Source organism: Balaenoptera physalus (genome assembly GCF_965194825.1).
Source record: "Balaenoptera physalus genome assembly, chromosome: 5".
Lineage (NCBI taxonomy): Eukaryota > Metazoa > Chordata > Mammalia > Artiodactyla > Balaenopteridae > Balaenoptera > Balaenoptera physalus.
This window is the reverse complement of record NC_138884.1, coordinates 8,268,925-8,295,669: the sequence shown is the minus strand read 5'-3', so window position 1 is coordinate 8,295,669 and position 26,745 is coordinate 8,268,925. Positions and strand designations below refer to the sequence as shown.

Sequence of the window (26,745 nt, the reverse complement as noted above, 5' to 3'; positions counted from 1 at the left end):
GGGCTGTCCTGTTTTTGCCATGCTTATTGCCATTTTAAGGCAGACATATTTACAATCACCTCCCAAACATAAGCTTCACGTTTCAAAGTTTCTGTTTAAAGTCAAAGGTGGTTTCCCATTTTGTGACTGCTTGGCCCTGCAGAGTGTTTGCTGTGGGCGTGTTGGGAATGGGGAAGTCTGGCTGGGGTGGGGTGGCTCTCTCCCAAGTTCTCCTCCCTCCCGTTAACCCCTCCTGTAATCCTGGAACTGGGAGCCAAGACAAAGCACCAGACACTTCAGTAAATCAAGTCTGATGTCCTGGGTAGGGGTTACCTGTCGCATCTCATGGAGTTCTGTGGTAGTGGGCCACAGCAGAATCTTACTGACCTCACTCTCTGCAACTAGAGACCCTATTATCAGCATGAGTATTTGACTGTGGCTTTTTTTTTTTAATTGTGTGAGTCAAGGCTGTGCTTTCTAGAGTGCTAGATTTCAAAGGGCAGAAATTCTTCCTATTTTTGTAATTACCTTTGTAAAATTACAAGATAAGCCCTGGAAGGTTCAAAAGCAGTTTATAAATAATTAGTTTGTGATAACAATGATGGCTTAATAATAAAGATAAGATGATCATATGAAGAATAGAAGTCATTTCAAGAAAACCATTTAATTTGTCACATGGAACTCTTAAACTGACATTTTTAGTTTATTTCTTTGTATTAGTAATAGTCACAATAATATTTCTCTGATAAAGTTATACTATGACACGAAGCTCAATTACTAGTGTTATAAATCCTGTGACTATTTTTTTAGGAAGAGTTGGCACTCAAACAGTGTACATGAAAATATGGTAGGTCTCTAAATGGGCAGAAAAATAACCAAGGCACTTTAACCCTTTGGCTTAAGATAGCAATAAAACCTTATCATAGCTGAGCAATTGTGCTTAGACAAAATATATAATAACAATATTTCTAAGCTGCAAGGAACTTAAGAAATTTTATTAGACAATAATCTCGTGCATCCTTGGAATTTTGTATACCATTTCTCAAACCTAACATGTTCAAAACTGAATTCCCACTTCATCTCACTCCTAACTTTTCCATTCATAGTACTTCCTTTCTCATTTTACAAAAACTCCATCCTTCTGGTCTCTCCGGACAAAATTCTTCAAGTCATCCTTGACTCTTCTCTTTCCTTCACACTGCTTATCTTCTTCCATCAAGAGATCCTGTTGGATTTATCTTGAAAGTATATTCTGAATCCCATCACTTCTGTTGCAACCACTCTGATTTGAGGCACTCTTAGCTCTTATTTAGGTTTAATGAAATAGGCTCCTAACTGATTTCTCACATTCTTCCCTTGCTTTTCTTAAGTCTATTCTGAAAACAGCATTAAAAAAACTCATCATACTACACTTATCTGCTCAAAATTCTATTATAACTTCCCATTCCACTCAGACTAAAAACTAACATCCTTTTAATGGCCTCTTAGAGGACTGTACGTAATCTGGTTCTCCTTGTGTCTGTGACTTTCGCTCCTACTTTTCTTCCCCTCACTTACCCATTCTAGATACACCCCACTTAAGCCAATGAATAGGTCATACAGACAGAAAGTCAAGGAAACAGCAGCTTTAAATAAACTATTAGACCAGATGGATTTAATAGAATTGTACAGAACATCCCATCCAAATGCAGCAGAATACACAGTCTTCTCAAGTGCACATGGAACTTTCTCAAGAATAGGCCGTATATTGGGACATAAAACAAATCTCAATAAATTTAAGAAGATTGAAATCATATTAAGCATCTTTTCTGATCACAGTGGTATAAGACTAGAAATAAACTGCAAGAAAAAATCACAAATATGTGAAGACTAAACAACATGTTACTGAACAACTATCGGGTCAATGAAGAAATTACAGGAGAAATCAAAAAATTACCTGAAGACAAATGAAAATGAATATGCAACACACCAAAATCTATGGGATACAGCAAAAGTGGGACTGAAAGGGAAGTTTATAGCAATAGAAGCTTACCTCAAGAAACAAGAAAAATTTCAAATAAATACCTAAAGGAACTAGAAAAATAAGAACTAATGAAGCCCAAGTCAGTAGAAGGAAGGAAATAATAAAGATCATAAAGGAAATAAATGAAATATAGACTAAGAAGACAGCAGAAGAGGCCAATGAAACTAAGAACTGGTTCTTTGAAAAGATAAACAAAATTGACAAACTTTTAGCTAGACTCATCAAGAAAAAAAAAAGGCTCTGATAAAATTAGAAATGAAAGCAAATAATAAGAGACTATTATGAATAGCTATCTGCCAACAAATTGGACAACCTAGAAGAAATGAACAAATTCTTAGAGTCTTACAACCTTCCAAGACTGAATCATGAAGAAATAGAAAATCTGAATAGATTGATCACTAGTACAGAGATTGAAACAGTAGTCAAATCAAAAAGCACCCAATAAAAGTCCAGGACCAGAGGTCTTCACAGATGAATTTTACCAAACATTCAAAGAAGATTTGAAACCTATCCTTCTCAAACTGTTTCAAAAAATTGAAAAGAAGGGAACACTCTTAACTCATTTATGAGGTCAACATCACCCTGATAATAAAACCAGAAAAAGACAATGCAAAAAAAGAAAATTAAAGGCCAATATCTCTGATAAACAAAATATAAGCAAACCGAATAAAACAATACATTAAAAGGATAATACAACATGATCAAGTGGGATTTATTCCAGGGATGCAGAAGTGGTTCAACAACCACAGATCAATCATTGAGATACACTACATTAACAAAATGAAAGATAAAAACCATACGATCATCTCAATAGATGAATAAAAAGATTCAACACCAATTTATAATAAAATTTCTCAATAAAACGGGAAGGAACATACCTCTACATAATAAAGGTCATATATGACAAACCCACAACTAACATCATACTCAAATGGTGAAAAGCTGAAAGCATTCCCTCTAAAATCAGGAACAAGACAAGGATGTAAACTTTCACTACTCTTATTCAACATAGTATTGGAAGTGCTAGCCAGAGCAATTAGGCAAGAAAAGAAATAAAAGGAGTCCAAATTGGAAAGGGAGAAGTAAAAGTGTCACTATTTGCAGATGAAATTATTTAATACATGGAAAACCCTAAAGAGTCCACCAAAAACTATTAGAAATAATAAACAAATACAGAAATTTCAGGATACAAAATCAGCATACAAAAATCTCTTGCATTTCTGTGCACTAACAATGAGCTAGCAGAAGGAGAAATTAAGAAAAAAATCCCATTTATAATCATAACAAAAAGAATAAAATACCTAGGAATAAATCTAACCAAGGAGGTGAAAGACCCATACACTGAAAACTATAAGACATTCTTGAAAGAAATTGAAGAAGACAGAAATAAATGGGAAGATATTCCATGCTCATGAATTGGAACAATTAACATTGTTAAAATGTCCATATTACCTAAATCAATCTACAGATTCAATACAATCCCTATCAAAATCCCAAGGACATTTTTCACAGAAATAGAACCAAAAATTCTAAAATTTTTATGGAGTCATTACAGAACCTGAATAGCCAAAGCACTCCTGAGAAAAAAAAGAACAAAGCTGGAGGTATCACACTCCCAGATTTCAAACTATGTCATAAAGCTATAGTAATCAAAACAGCATGGCATTGGGAGAAAAACAGATACATAGATCAATGGAACAGAATTGAGAGCCTAGAAATAAACCCACACATATATGGACAATTAATTTATGACAAAAGAGCAAAGACAGTCCTTAAAGAAAAGACAGTGCTTCAATAAATGGTATTGGGAAAACTGGATAGCCACTTGCAAGAAAATGAAACTAGACCACTATCTCACACCATACACAAAAATCAACTCAAAATGGATTAAAGACTTGAATCTAAGACTGAAACCATAAAGCTTCTAGAAGAAAACCTTGGCAACATGCTCTTGAACACCAGTCTTAACAATATCTTTCTAGATATATCTCCTCAGGCAAGGGAAACAAAAGCAAAAATAAACAAATGGGACTACATCAAACTAAAAAGCTTTTGCACAGCAGAGAAAACCATCAACAACAAAAAAAGGACAATTTACTAAATGGGAGAAGATATTTGCAAACAATATATCAGATAAGGGGTTAATATCCAAAATATATAAAAACTCATACAACTCAACAACAACAAAAAATACAACCCAATTTAAAAATGGGTAGAGACACTGAATAGATGTCTTCCCAAAGAAGACACAAGATGGCCAACAGACACATGAAAAGATTTTCAACATCACTAATCATCAGGGAAATTCAAATCAAAACCATAATGAGATAGCACCTCACCCCTGTTGGAATGACTACTGTCAAAAAGACAAGGATAATAAGTGTCGGCAAGGATGTGGAGAAAAGGGAATTCTTGTGCACTGTTCATGGGAATGTAAATTGGTGCAGTCATTGTGGAGAACAGTATGGAGATTCCTCAAAAAATTAAGAAAAAACTACCATATGATCCAGTTATCCCACTTCCGGGTATTTATGCAAAGAATATAAAAGCACTAATTCAAAAAGATACATGCACCCCAATGTTCATAGCAGCACTATTTACAATAGCCAAGATATGGAAACAAACTAAGCATCCATCAACAGATGAATGGATAAAGATGTGGTGTATATATACAATAGGATATTACTCAGCCATAAAAAAAGATGAAATCTTGCTATTTGTTACAACATGGATAGACCTTCCTCTGATGGAGGAAGACAAATACTGTATGATTTCACTCATATGTGGACTTAAACAAACAAACCAAAATAAATGAACAAACGAAAGCAAACAAAACATACACATAGATACAGAGAAGAGAATAGTGGTTACTAGAGGGGGAGGGGGGCTAAATGGGTAAAGGGGGTCAACAGTATGGTGACAGATGGAAACTAAATTTATGATAGTGAGCACACTGAAGGGTGTACAGAAGTAGAAATATAATGTTATACACGTGAAACATATGATGTTATAAACTGTTACCTCAATAAAAATAAATCTAAATAAATAAAATGATAAGGCTTCTAGCGCAAAAAAGATAGAAGAGTATCTTTGCAACTTGGGAATAAAAAAAAAGACTTTTAGATAGCACACGGAAATTAATAACCATACAAAAATATAGGTAATTAGACTTCATCAAATTTAAAACTAATGCTCGTCAAACTACATGTTTAAGAAAATGAATGGGCAAGCCACAGACTGGGAGAACATAACTGCATATTATATATATGACACAGGACTTGCAGCTGCAATACATACTTACAAGAACTCCTCCAACTCAATAATAAAAAGAAAAGCCACTCAATTTTTTAAAAAACGAGCCAAATATTTAAATAGACATTCAACAAAAGAAGATATATGAATGACCAGTAAACCCCTGGGGAAATGCTTAGCAACATTAGTCATTAGGTAAATGCAAATAAAACCACAGTAAGACAGCATTACCCAAACACCAGAACAACAAAAATTAAAAGGGCTGACCACCTCAAAATTAGCCAGGATGTTGAATAACTGAAGTGAGGGAGATGAAATGATGTAATCCTTTTGGAAAGGCTCTGATGGTGTCTTATAAAACTAAAATTATTAGTACATTATGACCCGGCAATTCTACTCCTAGGTGTTTACACAAGAGGCTGAAAACATAAGTCCAGTGAAAGATACATGTAAATGTCCATAGCAGGTTTCTTCATAATAGCCCCAAACTGGATAAAACTCGGGTGTCCATCAACAAAAGAATAAAACAAACTGTGGTACATTCATACAATGGAATACTATTGGAATACTACTCATAGTAAAAAAAAAAGGAATGACTTACTGATACACTCAAAAACATGAATGAATGTAAAAAGAATCGTGCATGTATACTGTATGAAGGAGGAGAATAGTGTTTGCCTCTAGGGTGGGGAATGGGACTGACTGGGCAGGGGTATGAAGAGCCTTGCTAGATCTGGAGTAATGGTGGTGCTCTATATCTTGACAGGGGCTTGGATTACACAGATGTATATATCAAATGGTATCCTAAAGATATGCGCATTTCCCTGCACGTGAATTTCACCTCCAGGAATAAACAAGTATTGAACTCTAGTTAGCGATATGTATCCTGAAGTATTTAGGGCTATACTTTAAACACTTTAAATTGAGATCTGCAACTTTAGAATGCATCATAAAAGTAAATAAGACAAATTGATGGATGGATAAATGGATATTGGATAGTATGTGAAGAAGCCGATATAGGAAAATGTTTTTATTTTATTTTTATTATTTTTAAATTTTTTTTCTATTTTCCCACACCACCCGGCTGTGGTATCTTAGTTCCCCAACCAGGGATCGAACCCATGCCCCCTGCATTGGAAGCACTGAGTCTTAATCACTGGACCTCCAGGGAAGTCTTGGGAAAATGTTAATTATAGAATCTGCATGGTAGGTATTTGGGTGTTCATGGTATAATTATTTCATTTTCCCTGTATGTTTGAAAATTTTCATAATAAAGAGTCTTTGCTGCTAAATCTTAGGTAAAATGGCTCTAGGTTGGGCCTGTAGATATGAAAAACAGCATTTGGCCTGTGTTTGTATAGGTTGATTATAAATATTGCATCTCAGGGAAATTTTGTTTTTAATTGTTGATAACGTAGTTGCTGCGCTGTCTCAACAGACAGTTGTTCTGTGAGCCTGGGTGGATTTTCTGTACCTTATTACACGACACAACAGGCAATGACGTCAGTTTGATCCAACCTGAATTTTGAGGCATAGCCCATAACATTTTACCTCAGGTTGTTGGTTGAATATCTAGAGCAAAATTATGTTGGTCACAGGAAGAAATGTTATTGTTTATCTTTTTTATTCTAAATTAAAAATAAATAAATCATTATTTAACTCTGTTCCTCAGAAATATTTCTCTTGAAATTATTTCTTGCTTTTACCAAAATATAGCACTATATTTCAACACAAGGAAAGTATGGGAACAGAGTAAGAGGTCTTGTGATTCCATTTAACTTGCTTAATTCCACCTTGGAATTAAATGAAAATACATATCTTCTAATTTGGAAAAAAAGAAAAACTAGCACAAAGAAACCAATCATAGCAAAGGAGAAGAACACTATTCAGAGGGGCTGTTCTACAAAGTGGAGATTTCTCCTCCACCTTTTAAGCCATATTTCTTTTACTTAAAAAAAAAAATCTCCAGGCAAGAACAATAAGTGGAATTTCAAAGTTACGGCGATGAAATATATTACTGGTTAATATAGACTAATAAAAAAGAATTTCATTTTGAGATTAAAAAGTATGAGGAGTTTATAAAAACTTACCAGAAGTATTCCTGTCCCTGGGAAAGGCTAGGAAGAAACCCATGAGTCTGGTTCAGACAGAGGCTTCAGTGTCTTGGGGTCAGGACGGGCCGGGCCACGTCTGTTAATAAACATTTCACTGAACTCAACTAGTCCGTGAAAACACAGGCGTGTCCTTGTGCCCCTTCATTAACCGAAGTTTAGTAATCTCCTAGTTGGAGTTTTAATTAAGATTTGTCCAAGGAGAATCTGTACCCCTAAAGGGGAAAAAAAAAAACCCTTCTGACGAATCAAGAAGGAAACAGGAAACAGTATGAATGCAATTCAGTTATTTACTTTTTCTATCACACCCTTCTGCAAATACCACTATATATACAGCTATCAGCAAGCAGAGACAGCCCTCAGCTGACACTCACTGGAGGTCCAGCAGGTGGTTTATAGGAGTGACGTGCCTGAGCACAGGTCAATTTCTATAGCCTTCTTTAAGGATAATGTAGGCTGAACAAATATGAGTTTGGTAAACGATTAACTCGACAACCACTTGGGACTTTACAGCTAGTTGTCAGCTTGTCTTGTTCTTTATTGTTGCATTTAAAGTAACCCTTTTGCTGTTTACTTCACCAAGAGGTCTCATTCCTTTACTTTCTCTTATTCATCTTTTTTTTTTTACCTTAAAAGCATTAATGAATAAATTAATTAAGGAGTAAGGGCAACACTTACGGAAAGACTTTAGCAATTTTAAATGTTCCGACACTGAGGCCTTTGAATGGAGGGAGTTATTATAAGGGGCTGCTAAATTCTTATGTCCAGTGTATAAAAGTTTGTGATCTCTCCCAAAACGCCAGAAATACCACATTAATGTCCAAAAAAGCAGGGGAGACTTGAAGCCCTCTCACAGACCACATTCCATCGGGTTCTAAGTCAGCCTCTTCACTCTTCAATAATACTTCCATGACCGGAATACCCGGCAAGCTAGGAGTGGAAAGAATCTTCCTCAATCTGATAAAAGGCATTATAAAAACCGAGAGCAATCATTATACTTAAAGGTGAAATACTGAATGCTTTTCCCCTAAGGCAATCCAGCCACTTTGGACGTTATACTGGAAGTTCTAGCCAGGGCGGGATGTGCCCTTCATAATATTTGCACATAGAAATTTCCTTCTTTTGCTCCAGCTTCCAGCATCGAGAGACACGCTACTTCTGGAGGTGTTCCGTCCCATGTTTGTAGAGTTCTGACTGTTAGAAAAGATGAAATTATATCACAGCAAATTTCGTCGCCCTGAAATTTCTTCCAGCAGAGTTTATTTTTATCCTTTCAGGCACATTGAACTTTTCTACTTCCTCTTCCACCTGGAGCAATTGGGATGTCTGAGGACAGCTACCGTTCCATCTGAGACTTCAGTTTGCTAGTTCTTCTCCCTGCATTTGCGCTCCGTCATGAATTCAGATCCCCTCAGAATCCTGGTTGTGTTCATTTAAATCCTTTCTAGTTTGTCAAGGGTCCATCTAGGAAGTGTGGTGTCCAGGGGTTTCGCATCTACAGGGCTTCAGCTCTGTACACAGTAGAACAGGAATACTGCCTCTGCGTTCTAGGTAATGATCTTTCTATAAACAGAAATATCATCCTTGCTATGAGCCAACATTCCCAAGTCTCTTTTACACCTGCTGCAGATAAACCAGACCTTCCGTATCCTGCGCTAGTGAAAACAATTTCTTTGAAAATAGGTGTAAGTCTTTACATTTCTTTCTCTTAATTTCCATTTTATTAGTTCTTACACAATGTCAGGGCCATCTATTTCTGTCGTATAATGTCTACTACAGCTTTCTGTCTTTCACAAAATTGATAAGCATATTGTTTTTTTGTTTTTTTAAATAAGGGGAACACATGTTGAGTCAGGTAATGGTTGAGTGGTAATCCGGCAACGGGAGATCAGAATGATTGGTTCTGTCATGACTGGTTCTTTTTTTTTTTTTTAATTAATTTATTTATTTATTTATTTATGGCTGTATTGGGTCTTCGTTTCTGTGCGAGGGCTTTCTCTAGTTGCGGCAAGCGGGGGCCACTCTTCATCGCGGTGCGCGGGCCTCTCACTATCGCGGCCTCTCTTATTGCGGAGCACAGGCTCCAGACGCGCAGGCTCAGTAGTTGTGGCTCATGGGCCCAGTTGCTCCGCGGCATGTGGGATCTTCCCAGACCAGGGCTCAAACCCGTGTCCCCTGCATTGGCAGGCAGATTCTCAACCACTGCGCCACCAGGGAAGCCCAAGCATATTGTTTTCTCTGTCTAGTTGCTGGTAACACTCTTGAAAAGCATGGGCTGAAGAGCGCACTTGAAATCTGCAAAATGATTTAAATCTATTAATCAATATTCTTTGGTTATGTTGTTCAACTAACTATTAATCCTCATACCAACATTGCCATCAACTTAAGCTTCTCTATTTAATTACAGAGCATTATGAGAACTCTGTCAAGGACTTGCTGACAGCCATTGTGTTCTTTTTTTTTTTTAATAATCATTATTTGTTTTATTTATTTATTTATTTTTATCCAAAAAAATTTTTTTGGCCACACTGTGTGGCATGCGGGAATCTTAGTTCCCCGACCAGGGACTGAAATCATACCCCCTACGGTGGAAGCACGGAGTCTTAACCACTGGACTGCCAAGGAAGTCCCTATGCTCTTCTGTTGATTACTCTAAATTAACTCTGGGAAATAAGTTTGGTCCAAGACCATTGTCCTTGATGATACCCTGTGGTCTCAGTGACCAGAGCTTTCTCTTCTGGGGTTTGACAATTGCTCCCTTTAATAGTGAACCCTTGGGCTTCCCTGGTGGCGCAGTGGTTGAGAATCTGCCTGCCAATGCAGGGGACACGGGTTCGAGCCCTGGTCTGGGAAGATCCCACATGCTGCGGAGCAACTAGGCCCGTGAGCCACAACTACTGAGCCTACGCGTCTGGAGCTTGTGCTCCACAACAAGAGAGACCGCGACAGTGAGAGGCCCGTGCACCGCGATGAAGAGTGGCCCCCGCTCGCCGCAACTAGAAAGCCCTCGCACAGAAACGAAGACCCAACACAGCCAAAAATAAATAAGCTTTCATTTAAAAAAAAAAAAAATAGTGAACCCTCTTTGGAGATGAGATGCTTCTGGCTGCTGATTAGGGACCTGGAAACCTTGGACCTCTTAAACCATGGTGAGGATATAGGATGGGGAGCAAACTATGACTTTTTTTTCAGAGTAGAGAACTTCTGGTAGTTTGGTTTTTCTCAGAGTGTTTAAGTTGTGTTCTGGACTTGAACCCTAAAGAGATTATTTGGTTCTGTGAACCTCTTGAGTTTTATTTCGAGGAAAATCCTACTTTAACATGTGGTGCAGGTAAGATATATAAATATTAGGGATGTGTTTATAACATCATTACTCTGAAAGTTACACAGAGCAAGAGCAAATTTTCCTTAGGTATGGACTTTGTTTTTAATTAGCATTTTATATTAAGGTTTAAAATTCTAAAGGTTCAAAAGGGAACATACACAAAGGTCTTCCTCTCATCCCTATTTTTTAGCCATTTACTTATCTTCACTAAAGACAACCAACTTCACTGGGGGGGTGTGTGATTCCAGAGATATTTTATGCCTATACAATCAAATATGCAAAAATACTCTGCTTTATTTTTAGTACAAATGATAGACTACTACATATATTTTTCTGTACTTTGATTTTTTCCGTGTCATATATCTTGGAGATTATTCTAAGATATAATTTTTTTAGATAAAGTTGTGAGGGTTTGTTCTTTTATTTTTATTGTTTTAATTATTTTAAATTCTTGATAATTGAGAAATTAAAACATGTACCCAAAGAGATTCCAATGTACCCACTATCCAGCTTCAACAATTATCAACGCAAGGTCAGTTATCAACTCAAACCAATTTTCAACTCAAGGCTGACCACTCCTTATCATTTTCTAAAAATAGAGTTGTAATTAACATACAGTCTTATATTAGTTTCAAGTGTACAGCATCGTGATTCAATATTTTTATACTTTATAACATAATCACCACAAAAAGTCCAATTATCATCCATCACCATACAAAGTTGTTACAATATTATTGACTATATTCCTTATGTACACATTACATCCCCGTGACTTATTTATTATATAACTGGAGGTTTTTACCTCTTAATTACCATTCACCTGTTTCATCTGTCCCCACCCACCCCCTCTGGCAACCACCAGTTTATTCTCCGTGTCTATGAGTCTGTTTCTGTTTCATTGTTTGTTTTCCAGATTCGACATATAAGTGAAATCATAGTGTATTTACCTTTCTCTGTCTGACTTACTTCACTTAGCATAATAGAGGGTTTGTTATTTTAAAATGCCTTATTAAAAGTAAACTTTTCCCTTGCTGTAGTTATTTGTTTTTATTTTAATATTAATATATTATTAAATATCACATAATTTTAAAGTTAAAATATTTTAAAAGTTAACATAGACCACTAGATGGTGCTGTCATCACAAAGAAATGAAAAATATACGTAGTATTTTAAAAATAATTTGCACATTGTAAGGAAAAAACCCAACTACTATAAAACTGTACAAAGCAAAAAGTATAGGCTAACTTTCTAAGTACTATTCTCCAAAGGCAGCCAATGATAACATGGAGACTGTTCTCACTTCCCAGTTATTTTATCCATACTTGTATATCTATATCTATATCTATTAATTTCTCAAGTATCTATATATTCTTTAATAAAAAATCTCATACACACGTTGTTATTTTGAAACTTACTTTTTTAAACCTAATAATATATAATGGAGTTCTTTCCATGCCAGTACATATAATTAATTTCATTCTTCAGTAAAATGTGTCGAGTAAATTGTTTGAAATGATCAGAATATTATAAAATGTTATAATGATATTTTATTTGTATAATTATTATACTTATTTAATGATATGTTTATTTGTTATAATTGATTTCACTGCTCATAATAGATATTTAGGCTGTTTCTGAATTTTTGCTTATCCAAACAATAGTGCAGAAAACATCCTTGCACATTTATCCTGGCGCGCTGGCTGCAGAAGCCCATGTTGACATCATTTTCTCTTGGAACCTTAGAGGCATGATCTCCTTGACTTAAAGCTTCTAGCCTTGCTGTTGAGCAGTCAAATGTGTCATTCTTATTCCTGATTCCAGTTAAACCCTTTGAATCTGATCTCTTCTCTCTGCCCATCCCACTCCCTTTCTCGGCTTTAGGGACCATTTCTTCTGAACACTCTTGACCATGTCCCTGGGTGCCATTCTTTTCTTCCAAACATTGTTTTGGGCTCTCAGTGAGCCCTTTCAGTCCTCCTTCCTAGAAAATGTTCTTGTTTAGTTCTTTGATAATTTCCTCCCCTCTATTTTCTCTTTTTCTCTTTCCAGAATTCCTGTTATTCAGATTAATAATCCTGTCAGACAGAGTCTACATTTTAAAAACATGTTCTAATCCTCCGGCTTTTTATTTCTGCAGTCGTATCTCTTTTTTAAAAGTTATTAATTCTTATGTGCCATATAATAAATGAGACTGTGGATGAAAATGAGGTGAATCAAGCCACAGCACTAAAATAGGGTTCAGATTAATGTTTTAGTCATTCGCTGTGCTTTATGAGACCAAGTGTGGCATAACGGAGAGGGCGCTGGCTTAGGGGTCAGGAGGTTTACATTCCTATGCCAGGTAAGCCACTAATTAGTGGTGTCAGCACATCTCTGGGTCTCATTCCTCATTTATTCGTTAATTTATTCAGCAGATATTGTACTCAACTATTACTCTGAGTCAGGCACCAGGTTATAAGAAGAGAAGGTTGAACCAGATGGTGTCTGAGGTGTTTTCCTCCCTCTGAAATTCCAAGGCCCTTGGATTCTAAGCCCCTTGGATTCTACCTCTTAGCTGGTTCCTTCCTTTCTTTTACTACTTTCACCACCTGAGGTCAGGACCTTACCTTCTATTGAATAAATTTCTGCACCATCTCTTAGCTGGTTTTTTGATGTCACAGCAGGAAAGACTAGGGAAGGAGGAGAGGAAGCAGGGCACATGGCATGATTCAGTGAGCCTGTGGGATTCTGGAGTTTTCTAGTCTCACCCCATATTGCTGCCGTCATATTTTTAATTTTATAGAGCTTTCTCCTTTTCTAGCGGGGTCACCAACTGGCCTGGTTTACCTGGGACTGTGAGATTCCTGGGATGGGGGACATTCTGTGCTAAAACAGAGGCAGTCCGGGACAAACCAGGGTAGTGGTCACTCTACCTCTGGATATTCTTTTTTGGTAGCAGCTTTTTCTTTTTTCTTAGTTGCAATCATTTTTTTTTTCCCTCTGCAAATATTAATTATAGGTTTTTTTTCCAAAGGTTTTTGTTTTTCATAGTATTATGTGCTGTCTCTGCTTCCTTTGAGCTCCTCTGGTTTACTTATTTTAGTCTCTCCTTTGCGTTGGAGACTTTTCACAAATGTCTTGTAACAGGCTGATGACGTTTGTGAGTATTGACTGGATGCTCTAGGAGGTTGGTGGGGTCTGTCAGCCGCTGGGTTTCACTGTGGGGGGACTGGGGAGGGACCTGGCATATCACTGTGAGATTGCCAAATGTCAGCCGAGAGAGCTCCTTTGTTTTAGGCGGGCCAGTTTTCCCAAACAGAAACCCTCCATGTGCTGCTGGGTGGCTGCCCTTCTGGGGGAGCAGGGGTCGGAGCAGAGGACACAGTAAGCAGAAGTGTCTGGTAAGCAGAAAGTTCTGGTAAGCGGGCTTCCAGGACCCCCCTGTTCTCAAGTAAGGGCTTCGCTCTCTCTGTTGTGTCTCTGAAATGAAATGCTCTGTAGTTCAAACTTTTCAAGAATGTAAACCTCTAGTCTGCCCCTGTAGCTGGAGAGAGGTTCTTTTCTAGCTGTGTTGGAAGAGGAACAGTTTCTGGAAGTCAAACTGATCTTTTAAGATGACTTTCAGTTTATTTCTCCAGATTTCAGCTTCAAACACTTGAAAGTCTCCTTGTCTTATTCCAAAAACCTTGCAATGGTGTCCTAGTTATTTGCTGGTTACCTCCTAATGCCTGTCCTTAAGCCCCTTCCCCAAACTAGCTCCCACAAGCCAGGCGCAGCCCCAATTCAGGACACTTACATTTGCTGTGCCATCTTCCACCAGGTCTTCGCATGACTGGCCCCTCAGCTCCCTCAGTTTTTGCTCATATGGCAACTTTTCAGCAAGGGCTTTCCAGATCCCCATACTTTAAGACACACTGCCCAGACCACGACTACCTACCTGTGTTCTGACTTTTTTCCACAGCCCTTGTGACATTATATATATATATATATATATATATATATATATATATATATATATATATATATATATATATATATATATAAATATAAATATAATTATTATATATTTAATATATATTATATTTAATTATATAAATAATTATATATTATAATAATTTATATATATATATAAATTAGAATGTAAGCTCCCTATTAGAACAATTAGAAGATTAGCTTCATGAGGACAGGCCTTTTGGCCTCCTTATTTCACACTTTTCCCCCTATAGACAGGAGTGCTTGGCAAACAGAATGATTTGCATTTCATGTCTGCCCTGCCTTTGCACTTCTAGTAGCAGCTGGAGCCTCGACTCCTGGGTCTTTCCAGAGCAAAGCAAATAGGCTTGATTCTTCTTAGCTGCCCCACTTCCACCTGCTGCTTCCCGTAGGCACTGAATTTTTAGACGTCTCTGTTCTAACTCAGTTACCACTTTCTTGTCTGCATTTTGATTCTAAAATTTTGTGATCGCTTTGGTCTTTTGTTGTCTCATTTCATGCTCTCTTTGTCTTTACAAAGGTCATAAAAAATCCTCCACGGTAATTTTACTAGGGGTTTGGGAAAGGATGGAGAAAATCATATGTGTTCAGCTTGTGTAATTTAAGCAGAAATCCTAAAGCATTGCTTTACCTATTTTGGCTACTTGTATTTACTGTTTTGTGAAGCACCTGCTTATGCATTTTGCTCTATTTTCTTTAGTGCCGTTCTTCTTTTGCTGTTTGATTGTGATTTCTTTTGTAAATTAAGAATATGAGCTCTCTGTCTTTTGTGCTGCAAAGAGTTTCCTCAGAGAGTTGTTTGGTTTGGACTTTGTATGACTGTATGCTTGCTGTTTCATGAAATTTTGTTTGATCACATCTTTTCCTATGTATCAGTTGTTTTCATTCTTTGATTCCATTTCTGAATTCTCTGGTATGTTTGATCTGCTTGGGTTTTTGTTTGTTTGTTTTATGTATAGCTTTGTTTTTTGCAATAAACACGTAAAGTTTACAAGAAGAGTACAAAAAACTCCCCAAATATTTCTATCTTACCCCATTTGCTTTATCTTTCTATTATTGTTATTATTATTTTCTGAACCATTTGAGAGTAAGTTGTACACACAAAGACTCTTTACTCCTAAATATTTCACTGTGTATTTCCTAAATCTTAAATAGCCTCAATATGGTAATCAAAAGCAGGAAATTAGTATTGACTTAATGCATCCGTCTTGAGTAAAGACCTTATTCAAATTTTGCCTATTCTCCTAATAATTTACTTTATAGCAATAAGGAAAAAGAAAAGGAAGTCCCCTGCCCAGGATCTACCCAGGGATGTGCTTTGCTAGTTGTCACCCCTTCTTAGTCCATAATCTGAAGCAAGCCCTTAGCCGTTTTTGTGTTTTATGATTTGACACTTTGAAGAGTACATTTTCTCTGTTGAGTTTTGTTTGACATTTCCTCAAAATTAGACACAGTGTATGCTTTTGGGGTTGGAACACGGAGTAATGTTGAATACTTCATAGTGATATTAACATTGATCTTTTCATTAAGGTAGTGTCTGACAGGTTTCCCACTGGAAGGAGATTTTGAGACTATATAAATACCTTGTTTTTTATTACGGTAGAGAGTCTAAAGAAAGCCACCACCAAATCCTCCTATACCACGTTGCATGCTGCTCCGCACAGCAAGAGGTAGAATCTAATTTTCCTCCCTTGAATCTGAGCTGGCGGTGATGAACTGCTTCACCAATAGAATGAGGTAGAAAGGATGTTCTGGTGTCTCAGAGGCTAAATCACAAGTAGCTTCCCAGCCTCCACATGGATGTCTTGAAAGGCTTGCTCCTTGGATGTTGGCTCTCAGAACTCAGCCATCATGCTGTGAGAGGCCCAGGTTACGTGGAGAGGTCACGTGCAGGTTTTCTGGGTAACAGTACTAGCTGAGCTCCCAGCTGACAGTCAACATCATTTACAAGTGAGCTAGTTTAGGGGTTCAGTCCACACGATGACTCCAACACCAGATGCCATCTGACTGCAGCCATATGAGTGACCCTAAGTAAGAACCACATAGCTGGGCCCTGACAAGCCACAGGGCTGAGAGGTAATAATAAATTTTTGTCTTGAGCCTCTAAGTTTAGGTTGATTTGTTGCACGGTAATAGATACATGCAACAAAAGTTATCTGGAACTGGGTTTCTGCTGTAATAAAGACCTAAAACTTGTGGCATTGGCTTTGGGACCAGGCAGCAAGCAAATACTGGAAGGGCCTTGAGGACAATGTTAACGAAACCTGAGGGACGGTTAGGAAATTATTATTGGCAGCTGGAGAAGGAAGGACTCTTGCTATGTAGTCATAGAAAGTTTGGCAGTAATGTTGCCTCCAGAAATGTGGCAGGTAGAAATGAGCTAATGGGTTTGGCCAAGGAGATTCCATGTAGAATGTTGAAAGTCCCTCCTGTTTCTTTTAGCTACATATGCTAAAAGTAAAGGATAGAAAGAATTGAACTAAAAAGAGGTACTCTTAAGCTTTGGGACAGTACCCCAGGGAATTAAGTTTTCTCAAGATAAGAAAGGGCCTCTGGGTAAAGACCTAATCTAGGACATTAATAGTAACACTTGTGTCAAGGTAAAAACATAGTTAAGGGTGCAGCTGTAATCCCCATCGCTGAGCCGTCAGAAAGACTTAAGGGTGTGCCTTGCAGACGCAGTGAGGTGGACAGTTGCTTCTAAGAATCTTAAGGACATTTTCCCACAGTGACCTGACTCTCAGGCCGAGGTAGGGAAGTAGGTGCATCCCAAAGAGCTTTGGTTGTGGCTTTTGTATAAAGGTGTGAATCCTAATAAGATTAGTGGGGAACATGTTAAGTTTTTAAGAGGCATTTTTGGAAGCACAGTCTGCTTGGATTGAAAGGACAGAAGTAGTTCAAGCTGAAAAGGGCCTTGAGAGTCCCCAGCCAATTCAGGCAGAATACATTTTGAGAAAGCTACTCAGCCATTAAACATGGATAATTTCTTATAGAAAAGGAAGACTGGCTCACAGAGAAGAGCAGAGAGTCCAGTCCAGTCTCTCTTTTTTAGATCTTAATAAAGACATTTAATCTCATTAGAGTGTTATTTCATTAAAGCATTCCCTCTATGAAGTTAATTGATACGTTTTTCTATCTTTATTATATTGTTAAAATGTCTTTGGAGTCCTTTAATGTTTGAAATTATTTAGACTAAATATATTAAATAAATGTTAGCTTAGATCTACAATTTTATAGAAAGCCCAAGGACTTAGATGGATTTTGTATTCAGAATCTTCTGTTTTAGACAGGTACTCTGTGTTATATAACACTCTCAGAGGAGGGCTAGGAGAGTGGCCAGTTATCCAATCTATTAACAGTTCTACAGTAAAACTTATGGCTAAGAGGAACGAAAAATGACTGAAAGTAGTCAAGTTTTATTATCAAAGGAGTCCCAGTCAGGTCATGTTTCAGCACCAAATGAGTTATGGAAAATATTTTCAATTTTCAGAGTTGTTGGATATTGAAATTGCAAATAAGAGACTGTGGACCAGCACACTTTCTTTGTGCTTGAATTCTTTGTGTGTGTCATGCATCAGTAACCTCTCCTTTGGAACCTCCAAAGAATTAGTAATTAGTGGTTGGAGTGCAGAAGTGAATGGACTTGCTCAGGGAGGTACTCAAAGTGACTCGGAAACATCTTGCTGGGTTTCTTAGAACACTCATTAGAAATCGCATGTTTGCATGTTTTCTCATTGGTTTCATTTTTTCATTCCTCATGAGATTTTTTTTTTTCCGAAATAAGAGAAAACAACTAAAATCAATTGCTGAAGTTTTCTCTTGCAAAACAACATAAATGCTGCCCAACCTAGACAACCTAGTAAGATATAGAGCCAATAATTTGAACAGGGTATCCAAACCTAAAAAAAAAGCTGATTTAGAATATGACCCAAATTCTCTTGGTAAAAAACATAGAGAAGCTGGTAAAATGCCAATCTGGTGATTTTTTTTTAGTAGCACCAACTGTTAACAAAACATAGTCTAATGTATCATTGGGTAGAGGGTTGTAGCATCCAGGAATATTCTTCCTCAGATACTCAGATTTAAAGATATAGAGTCACAGACCTGTGAATATTCATTGGATATTATTAAAAGGATGGCCAGAGTTTATGTCCCCCTCTAATCTTATGGCTTTGGGGAGAAGTTGGAGAGTATAATTTATGCAGGTAGGAGTGAACAAGGTAGGGGATGATGAAGGGAAGATAACTGATTAAGAGAGGTAGAAACGTGATCTATGTTTCAGTGAATCCGCAGAGCTAGAAAAAAAGTTACACTTTTTTAACAACAACAGGAATAGCAATCGTGATCCTTAAATTTTTGATCCCAGAAGTTGATAAAATCTATGGATCCTCTCCCCGCATGAGATGTACTGAAGCACATCCACCAAATTTTGCACACCATTTTATAGATGATTCACATACTAACTCATCCATTGTCCCTGGATGCCTGATTTAAATACAATCTTGTAATTATCTAAGCTGGGATATAAATCCTAACCTCTCTCTGCTCCAACCTAACAATAGTTTTTAAAAAAATGTAAAAGAAATAAGGAAATGGCAGTAACTTTCATTAATAATGTTTATTATGACTTAATTTTAGAATATTAGAACATCCTGACTACTTTTGGCTATTGGGAAGGGATTAAGATAATATTTCTTTTAAATTATATTTTTATATTAAGTTATAGAATTAATACAACATTATAGGCAATTTAAGAGGATGAAAAATTATTTAACAGGCTTTCTGTGCACACTTTGATGCATTTCCTTTTAGTTTTTTCCTCAATTCCAAAAGTAACTATTTCAAAATATATAACAGACAATATGATGACAAATCTCCAATATCCATCACCTAGTGTGGCAGATATTATTTTGAAAAGATGGCTCGGGGCTTCCCTGGTGGCGCAGTCATTGAGAATCTGCCTGCCAATGCAGGGGACACGGGTTTGAGCCCTGGTCTGGGAAGATCCCACATGCCACGGAGCAACTAGGCCCATGAGCCACAACTACTGAGCCTCCGCGACTGGAGCCTGTGCTCTGCAACAAGAGAGGCCGCGATAGTGAGAGGCCCCCACACCGCGATGAAGAGTGGCCCCCGCTTGCCACAACTAGAGAAAGCCCTCGCACAGAAATGAAGACCCAACACAGCCAAAAATAAATAAATAAATAAAAATTAAAAAAAAAAAAAAAAGATGGCTGGGACAGTATCTTCTATCTCGAATGCTCTTCTTACAATATGACTTTGCCACTCTACCATCAAAAGCTGGAGTCTATGATCCTTCCACTTGACCTGAGTGGACCAGTTGTCTACAGTAGAAGTGAAGTGATGCTGTGTAACTTCTATATGGTAAAAAAAGAACACAAGGCTCATGCTGGTTTCTTTTGGGACCTTGTTCTGAGAGCCTCAGCTGCCGTGTAAGAAGTCTGTTTTCTCTGAGGTCACCAAGGATAGAAACCACTTGGGAGAGAGAAAGAGAAGGGGTGAGGGAAAGAGAGGAGGAGTCCAGCTCTTCCAGCCCCCATCTTTTTGTGTGAAGAACGACCCAGGTAGAGCCACCATCTGACTACAACTGCAGGACAGACCCTGGATTCAAGGCGACCACCAAATTTGTGAGTAAAATAATGATTGTTATTACTTTAAGACCTTGTTTCTACATGGTTTGTTTAAAAGCAATAGATAACTTGAACACCTAGATATAAAATTATTAACAGATTTCCATATTTGTTCATCTAATTTTTTTCTTTGCAGGAGAATTTTAAAGAAAATCTCAGCCATTGTAATATTTCATCCTTAGCTCATTTTATTTTTGTTTATTTAATTTTTTTTTCATGCCTTGGTTTAAAATATATTGGTAAATATGATGCTAGCTACAGAAAGGAACTAGCAGCCAGGCTATAGGGAACTGGAGTTAGGCTTTATACATTTTTTAAATCTTTTCTCTGCTTAGCTCATTTTATATTCCTAAAAATTAAGGACCATATTCCCCCACAATGTAAAGTGTAATATATATTTACATAATACAAAGGCCAGTCCGTATTAAAAATTCCATTATTCCCAAAATATCTTTTTACATTTATTTTGTTCAAACCAGATCCCAAACAAGATCCACACATTGCATATGATTATTATATCTCTTACATTTATTTTCATATTTAATAACCCCAATTTTAAAATGTCATTGACTTTAGGAAAAACCACATTTACATTTAAAAATACTTTAAAACTACAGTGTTTATAAATTTATGCGAAGCACTTCAGTAATACAATTAATTTTTTTCATGTTGCTTTATAACCTGTGGCTACAGTATATACCACTGAATTACTACATCTTGGTTTGCTCACTCATGCCCCTAATGTTGGATATTTTAAATTGACTATCTGTTTCTATTCCTTTACTATTTTACTGACTACCATCAAATTCATTAATAAATCTTTTTACTGGACTCAGACTTATTTCTTTAAGACAAACTCTCAGAGATGAAATTATTGAGTGAAATGTTGTTTAATATTTTTAGGACTTGTCAAAGAGAAATCACACCAGACACTTGTTAAAAATGTCAAGACAGACTTTATTTGAACTACTGCATAAAGTAGAGAGACTTCAGTGTAAAACTGAACTCAGGTCAGAGTACAAGGGCAGCTGGGGATCAAAATGGTTAGAGTGAGGGAATCAGTGGATGGAAGATTACTGAAAGAAACTTGATGAGATACCAAGGAGGAGAGGAGGAGAAGCTGATTATGTATCAATAGTGTAGGGGATGAGGAACTTTATTAGATATGAAGGGTAGGGGGTTCTTGCTAAAGTAAGCTCAGCAGGTCAAGAACCACAAGCCAAGAATCAGGTCCAGTCAAAAAGATGGCTCAGGAAGGTGTGACCAAGGTGGTGAAGTAGGGAGACACTGAGCTCTCCTCCTCCCATGGGCACACCAAAATTATAGCTATTTACAGAGCAATTATTGATCAGAATGACCTGAATATGAGCAGGAAAGATTTCCCACAACTAAAGATATAAAGAAGGAACTACAATGAGATGTGTAGGAGGGGTGGAGATGCATTATAGTCAAATCCACACTTGGTAGGCAACCCACAGACAGGAGGATAATTACAATTGCCGAGGTTGTCCCCAGAAAGCAAGGGATCTGAGCCCCACATTGGGGTCCCCAGCCCAGGGGTCCTGCAGTGAGCAGACAAGCTCCCAGAAAGTTTTGCTTTGAAGGCCAGTGGGCCTTGGATTCAGGAGAGCTGGAGGGCTGTAGGAAAGAGATACTCCACTCTTAAAGGGTGCACACAAAATCTCACATGCTCTGAATTCCAGCCCAGAGACTGTAGTTTGAAAAAAGCCTGGGTCAGAACCATTTGCTGATCGTGGAGAACCTTCTGCAGATGAAGGAGGCATGTGGGACTCCCCTGGGGACATAGATGCTGGAGGCAGCCATTCTGGGGAGCTTGTTCTACCATGTGGACAGTGGTGCTGGCACGTGCCATTTTGGAGTCCATTCTCTAGACTGTTAGCACTGGGACCCAGTCAGTTGGCACCCCCCCAGGGCAGGACCCCCCAGGCCAAGCAGCCAGGGACCTCAGTCCCAGCCACAAGCAGGCCAGCACCAGCCCTGGGCTCCCCCAGGCCTCCCAGAAAGCTGCCCCAGGACATGACACTGGCCCCCAGTGGGCTGGGGTCACCCCCAGGAGACTCGGGCTCCATGGCCAACCATACTGGGACCCCAAGCTGAACATAAACAACAAAAAAGAATTTAAAAAATGAGGATATTTTAAGAGATGTCTGGGGCAACATCAAGTGTACTAACTTTCACATTATAGGGGTCCCAGAAGGAGAAGAGAGAGAAAAGGGGGCAGAGAAAATTTTGAAGAGAAAATAGCTGAAAAGTTCCCTAACCTTGGAAAAGAAATAGACATCCGGGTCCAGGAAGCACAGAGAGTCCCAAACAGAATCAACCCAAAGAGGTCTACACCAAGACACATTGTAAATAAAATGGCAAAAATTAGAGATAGAGGATGTTAAAAGCAGCAAGGGAAAAGCAATTTAGTTGCATACAACAGAACTCCATAAGACTATGAGCTGACTTTACAGCAGAAAATCTGCAGGTCAGAAGGAAGTGGCACAATAAATTTAAAGTGATGAAAAGGAAAACCTACAACCAAGAATACTCTACCAGGCAAAATTATCATTCTGATTTGAAGGAGAGTTCAGGAGTTTTACAAACAAGCAAAAGCTAAAATATTTCAGCACCATTAAACTGCATTTACAAGAATTGTTATAGGCACTTCTCTAAGAGGAAAACAGAAGACGAACGTAGAAATATTAAAATCATAAAAGGAACAATCTCATTGGTTAAGGCAAATATACAGTAAGAGTAGTAGATCAATCACTTATAAAGCTAGCAGGGAGGTTAAAAGGCAGTGGTAGTAAAGTCATCTATATCCACAATAAGTAGTTAAGTGATACACAAAACAAAAAGATGGAAAATATGACATCAAAAACATTAAATGTGGGGAGGGGGAGTAAAAATGCAGAGTTGCTAGAATGCGTTCAAACTTAAGATATCAACTTAAAATAATCATATAAATATAAATATATAAATATTTATATATGAACCTCATAGTAACCTCCCAAATCTATAATAGATACACATGAAAAACACACAGAAAAATGGAAAGGAGTTCAAACATAATACTAAAGATGGTCATCAAATAACAAGGGAGGAGAGCAAAAAAAGAAGAAAGGAACCAAAAATAACTATAAAAACAACCAGAAAGCAATTAACAAAAGGCAATAAGTACATACATGTCAATAATTACCTTAACAGTATATGGACTAAAGACTCCAATCAAAAGACACAGAGTGGCTGAATGGATAAAGAATCATGACCCATATATATGCTGCCTACAAGAGAATCACTTCAGATCTGAATATACACACAAACTGAAATTGAGGGGTTGGAAAAATGTACTCCATGCAAATAAAAACAAAAAGAAAGCTGGGGTAGCAATACTTATATTGATAAAATAGACTTTAAAACAAAGACTGTAACAAGACAAAGAGAGACATTACAAAATGATAAAGGGATCAATCCAACATGAAGATATAACAATTGTAAATACATATGAAGCACCCATATACATACATAATGCAAATATTGATACATAAAGCAAATGTTAACAGACATAAAAGGAGAAATTGATGGTAACACAATAATAGTGGGGGACTTTAACCACCTGCTTACATCAATGGGCAGATCCTCCAGACAGAAAATCAATAAGGAAACAGTGGCTTTAAATGACACATTATACCAGATGGACTAAATAGATATATATAACATTCCTTCCAAAGACAGCAGAATATACATTCTTTTTTAGTACATATGGAGCATTCTCCAGGATAGATCACATGCTAGGCAACAAAACAAGTTTCACTAAATTTAGGAAGATTGAAATCACATCAAGCATCATTTTCTGGTCCCGGAGCTAAAGACTAAAACTCAACTACAAGAAAAAACTGCAAAATCACAAACACATGGAAGCTAAATAATATACTACTATAATAAATAATATACTACTAAACAACAAATAGGTCACTGAAGAAATCAAAGAAGAAATAAAAAATGCTGGAGACAAATGAAAATGGAAGCAATGGAAACAATGGTCCAAAATTTATTGGATGCAGCAAAAGCAGTTTTAAGAAGGAGATTCATAGCAATACATGCCCACCTGAGGAAACAAGAAAAATCTCAAAGAAATAAGCTAAACATACACCTAAAGACACTAGATAAAGAACAAACAAAACCCAAAGTTAGTAAAAAGAAAGAATAAACATCAAAGCAGAAATAAATGAAATGGAAACCAAAGAAAAAAAAAAACTAATAGAAAAGATCAATGAAACTAAGAGCTGGTTCTTTGAAAAGATAAAGAAAATTGATAAACCTTTACCTAGACTCATCAAGAAAAAAAGAGAGAGCCCATATAAATAAAATCAGAAATGAAATAAAAGAAGTTATAACCAACACCACAGAAATATAAAAGATCATAATATTTACTATGAATAATTACCAATAAATTGAACAACCTAGAAGAAATGGACAAATTCCTAGAAGTATACAGTCTTCCATGACTGAATCAGGAAGAAAATGGAAAATATGAACAAACTGATTACCAGTAATGAAACTGAATCAATAGTCAAAAAACAACCAAAAGTCCAGGACCAGCTTCCCAGGTGAATGCTACCAAACATATAAAGAAGAGTTAATACCCATCTTTCTCAAACTATTAAAAAAACGAAGAGGAAGGAATTCTTCTGAACTTATTCTATTGATACAAGGCCAGCATTACCCTTATGCCAAAACCACACAAACACAATACACACACACACAAAAAATAAAATTACAGGCCAAGAAGAACATAGATGTAAAATACTCAAGAAAAAATTAATAAACTGAAAGAATTTCCTCTGAGATAAGGAACAAGACGAGGCTGTCCACCAACACCACTTTTATTCAACATAGTATTGGAAGTCCTAGCCACGGCAATCAGGCAAGAAAAAAAAATAACAGGAGTCCAGATTGGAAAGAAAGAAGTAAAACTGTCACTGTTTGCAGATGACATGAGACTATTCATAGAAAATCCTAAAGACGCCACCAGAAAACTACAAGAGCTCATTAATGAATTCAGTAAAGTTGCAGGTTACAAAATTAATATACAGGAATCTGAGCATTTCTATACACTAACAACAAAATTGGACTGGAAGAATTAATATCTTTAAAATGACCATACTACCCAAGGCAACCTACAGATTCAAAGCACTCCCTATCAAAATACCAATGACATTTTTCACAGAACTAGAACAAATAATTCTAAAATTTGTATGGAAACACAAAGCACACGAGTAGCCAAAACAATCTTGAGAAAGAAGAATAGAGCTGGAGGAATCACACTCCCTGACTTTAGACTACAGTACAAAGCTACAGTAATCAAAATAGTATGGTACTGGCACAAAAACAAACACATAGGCCAATGGAACAGAATAGAGAGGCAAGAAATAAACCCATGCACCTATGGTCAATAATCTACAACAAAGAAGGCAAGGATATACAATGGGGAAAAGACAGTCTTTTCAATAAATGGTGCTGGGAAAATTGGACAGCTATATGCAGAAGAATCAAAATGGAATACTTTCTCATACCATATACAAAAATAAACTCACAATGGATTAAATACTTGAAATGTAAACTTCTAGAAGAAAACATAGACAGTACACGCTTTTATATTGTTCTTAGAAATATTTTTCTGGATCTCTCTCCTCAGGCAAGGGGAAAAAAAGCAAAAATGGGAACTAAAAATCTTTTGCTTAGTGAAGGAAACTATCAACAAAATGAAAAGGCAGCCTACTGAATGGGAGAATATATTTGCACTGATATATCCATTAAGAAGCTAATATCCAAAATATATAAAGAACTCATACAACACAACATCAAAAAAACAAGTAACCCTATTAAAACATGGGCAGAGGACCTGAACAGACATTTTTCCAAAGAAGACATATAGATGGCCAACGGACATATGAAAAGATGTTGAACATTACTAATCATCAGGGAAATACAAATCAAAGCCACAACGAGATATCACCTCACACCAGTCAGAATGGATATTATCAAAAAGCCAAGTGTTGGTGAGGGTGTGGAGAAAGGGGAGCCCTCACTCACTGTTGGCACAAATGTAAATTGGTGCAGCCACTAAGGAAAACAGTGTGGAAGTTCCTTAAAAAGTTAAAAATAAAACTGTTATACAGTCCATCAATTCCACTTCTGGGTATTTTTAGGAAGAAGCAAAAACGCTAATTCAAAAAGATACATACGCCCCTATGTTCATTACAGCATTACTTACAATAGCTGAGATATGGAAGCAACCTAAGTGTCCATTGATAGATGAATGGATAAAGAAAATGTGATATATATATATACACACACACACACACACACGCACACCCAATGGAATATTACTTAGTCATATAAAGAATGAAATCTTGCCATTTG

General features: G+C 37.0%; 2 protein-coding genes across 2 annotated transcripts in view; one reads left to right on the top strand and one right to left on the bottom strand.

Moving 5' to 3' along the window:
- SMIM31 (small integral membrane protein 31) overlaps positions 1-14,650 on the bottom strand; it is a 63,390-nt gene extending 48,740 nt beyond the window's left edge. Inside the window, exon 1 of the mRNA XM_082461936.1 lies at positions 7,345-14,650. The gene's annotated coding sequence lies outside the window, so the exon portion shown is untranslated. The remainder of the gene's footprint in view (positions 1-7,344) is intronic.
- LOC309660803 (uncharacterized protein) overlaps positions 1-26,745 on the top strand; it is a 576,745-nt gene that overhangs the window by 308,356 nt on the left and 241,644 nt on the right. The window lies entirely within an intron of this gene.